This window comes from Equus asinus, chromosome 3 (assembly GCF_041296235.1).
Source record: "Equus asinus isolate D_3611 breed Donkey chromosome 3, EquAss-T2T_v2, whole genome shotgun sequence".
Lineage (NCBI taxonomy): Eukaryota > Metazoa > Chordata > Mammalia > Perissodactyla > Equidae > Equus > Equus asinus.
The window spans coordinates 78,491,445-78,495,200 of record NC_091792.1 but is presented as its reverse complement, the minus strand read 5'-3'; the positions used below and the strand labels follow the sequence as shown (position 1 = coordinate 78,495,200).

Here is a 3,756-nt window from a genome sequence, read left to right as displayed (position 1 = left end):
GATGTAAACTTTGTGTGTGCAGAATGTCATGGGCGATTGTGGGAATGTCCTTGATATTCCTAATTCCCATTAATTGACAAAACCTTTGAAACACTCCTCTTAAAATTAACTTCACAATTTCCTTGACTTTTGTTAGCACCTCCAAGTTTTCATTGTTGATCCTGATGTACTCCTGATGTTAAATCACTTCCCTAGGATTCTTCACCCTAAAAGAGACAAGAAAGAGAAGTCCGAATCCCTGCTGAAGTTTCAGCTAAGTCCCTGTAATAAGTCTCTCTAAATTGAAAGAAAGATTAACTGGTAAGTTATGGGTCTACCGTGAGAAGACTAAGAAGTCTTCTGAATTTCAGTTAGATCTTGACATTCAGGAAACACTTATTTTTCTGTTTTAGACTTATTTGAAAGTGGTAAAACTTCTATGCTGAATGACAATTTCAGTTAGACAGTTTCCATTTTCCTTTCCATGACCAAGAACCATTTTCACTGACAGCATATCAGCAAAAAATAAATGCATTTGGAAATGAATTTGAAGTTAATGTGAAAATGCACCATGAAGAACAAAGGATAAGGGTTGAAATGATTAGTTTATTGCAAAATAATTTTGTCCAGACATGAGTGATTTTCTTCTGCTCTAATTTTAGTTCTTGCACTCTAGGCATAAAATAATAATTCTAATTACTGTACACTGATACATGAACTTGTATCCAAGTCCTGGCTACACATGCAAAAAGCTCTGCCTACGTTTTTACAGCACAGATTCTCTGAATTACCCTTCTTAGGGCCCCCATCACCTCTCTGTTTCTCAGGCTGTAGATGATGGGGTTTAGCATTGGGGTCAGGATGGTGTAGAAGACAGCCAGAACCTTGTCCTCTGTTGGAGATCTGAGGGATCTTGGGTGCAGATAAGTGTAAACAAATGGAGCATAATAGAAAGTCACCACAGTGAGGTGAGTGCTGCAGGTCGAATTGGCCTTCTTCCTCCCTTCTGGTGAGTGCATGTGGTGGACAACAAGGAGAACCTGGCCATAGGAGCATGCAATACCAATAAAAGGCAACACGAGGAAGAGGGTGGTGCTCACAAACACTGTATACTCATAAACCCAGGTATCCATGCAGGCCAGAGTCAACATGGCTGGGATGTCACAGAGGAAATGGTTGATGGCCCTGGATTGACAGTACGGGATTTGGAGGGCTTATGTGGTGTGGGCACAAGAGTTGATAGAGCCCATGGTCCAAGATCCTATTATCATCAGCACACATACTCTTTTGCTCATATGAATGGGATAGTGGAGAGGAAAACAAATAGCTACATAATGATCATAGGCCATAGATGTCAAGAGCAGTGCTTCTGCAACTGCTAAAGTCAAGAAAAGGAAGCTCTGAACCCCACATCCAATGAAGGAGATAGACTTTTTTCCTAAGAAATAATTAGAAACCATTTTTGGAACAATGGTGGAGATGTAATTCAAGTCAATGATGGAGAGCTGACTAAGTAAAAAGTACATGGGTGTGTGGAGCTGGGTGTCCAGGAAGATGAGATGAATCATGGACAGGTTGCCAAACAGAGCCATTAGGAAAATGAGAACAATAAGAATGAAGAGGAACAGGCCAATTCTTGGTGGTGGAAACAACCCCAATAAGATGAAATCAGTGGATGTTTGATTATAATTTTCCATAGGGGAGCTGATATTATTTTTCCTAGAGTCAAACAAGAGAGTAAGTTAAGTACAAAACTATAAGCTATTTTTAACTTATTATTGTAGTCAGACTGTGTATTACATAAAATTTTATGGCTCTTAAATGAACTGAACTTATCCATTTGAAAGAAAAAAAATCTTATTTTCTAATCCAGACATTGAAATTTGAATATGCAAATATTTGTGGCCAAAGTGTTTTCTTAGAAATCCTTAAAATTATTTCAAAACAACATTTGAATTGTGACTTTATTAGGATAAGTGTGTTTTACTACCCTACACAGACTCACATATCATCAAAATCAGGTGTTGTATTCAAAATGTAAGCATAGAAAATATATGTAACTGTATACATTGTATAGTTCTAGTATCAATAAATGTTTATGACCCATAAGGGATGATTTTTCTTTCGTATTTAAGCCCTAAAACTTTCCTCTAATCCTACAGTAGCCTATCAGCTCATGTTGAGGAGTTATATTTATTTCTTAAATTTACTTGGCCAAGTAATGACAAATCTTTCTTGAAGTTAGATGTTTTCTTGAAGTTAGATATTATAATTTGGCTCATCTGTTCTTAAATATTGCACGAATCCTTATTGTTAAGTGCCACTTACACAAAGTCATTCTCTTCTGCCTCCTCACTCAAGTTCCGAATGCTGCAGTTAAAGAAGACCCTTTACTTGAAAATCTCTACACCATGCTCAGTGTAGCTTTCAGGACTTTGCTCAAGCTCTTCCAAATGACATGTTTTCTATCTCTCTGCTTCTCTAACATTTATATAACATCATACATTACTTTATAACACTTTGTCTTACTCATTCCTTTCTTCCCTTTGTTTTTCTTGTATTTAGAATCATTTCCAATCCTAGATAAGTATGTGAATTTAAGCACACGTATTTATCATCCCTCCCTCTTAAAACTCAATTATTATGATGATTAAGAAATAGACATGTTACAAATTAAAAGTCAGCAGGTGAGCAAAAGGCACAATGAGAGATGAAATAGTTGAAGACTCTGAAAGAAGGAATTTGGATAGAGAAACATTCAGTCACTTAAATGGAAAAAAGGAAATAGTACTCTGAGAGTCCTTCCTGGAGGTAGGAGGAGGAATTCTCCTCCAGAGACATTGTAAGTGAAGAAGCTCCACACAGTATGTAAAGTTCTAGTCTGGCATGTTATTCTAGAGTTGAATGCTACCAGACTTTTAAGGAAGTTTCCAAAATGAAAGAAGAAGATGAACAAATGTACATACATACACACACTTATTCACACACACTCTGCACGAATATACAGTGAGTCACACATCATTGTAAAAATGCAGAAAGAGAATGTACTTTTCAAAAATGGGAATCATATCATCAAAGAACTGTGACATATTATCCCACAAGATAAATATTATGAGACATGTAAAATAGTTTCAGGTAACAAGAAAGCCTCTTACAAATTAAAAACTATGAAACTGATAAAAAAAGATTGAGTGAAAATTTCAAAGACAAAGTGAAAATATCTATCAGAATGAAAAGAAAGTAACAGCAATAGCAACAGAAAAAGATTGTCATTTTGCAAGGTAGGAGAATTAGAGAATTAATACAGGGAAACCAACATATGCTTATTGTCTTTCTTAGAAAGCACATAGTAAGATAATAATGGAGTTATTATTATCAAAAAAACATTTTTTCAGAATTGATATGTATGATACACCATATTCAAACAGCATGAACAAAACACAGAAAAGTAAATGAGAAATATTTTATTGAAAAATATATTCTTGAAAATTCTAAATATCTTGAGAACATTTTCTGAAAATTTTCAGTATTGCCTATAAATTTACAATTCTAAAAGTGCCTTGACAGAGAAAATAGTAATAATAATGAGAATACCTACATATAGACATAGTAACTAAAAGATCATCAGGTTTTACAATAATTTATATTTTTGTATTTTAGCGATATATACTAGACAATTGAACAATGTTGTCAATTTCACAGCCCCACACACAAAGTGGATGTAATGATGTTGAAAAGATGGGAAAATGGAAAACAAGATGGAGGTGGTGGCAGGTG

The 3,756-nt window shown here is 35.1% G+C and overlaps 1 pseudogene; it reads right to left on the bottom strand.

Annotated features, from left to right (window-relative positions):
• Positions 1-737: 737 nt before the first annotated feature.
• On the bottom strand, positions 738-1,676 carry LOC123284119 (olfactory receptor 2L5-like; annotated as a pseudogene).
• Positions 1,677-3,756: the final 2,080 nt, after the last annotated feature.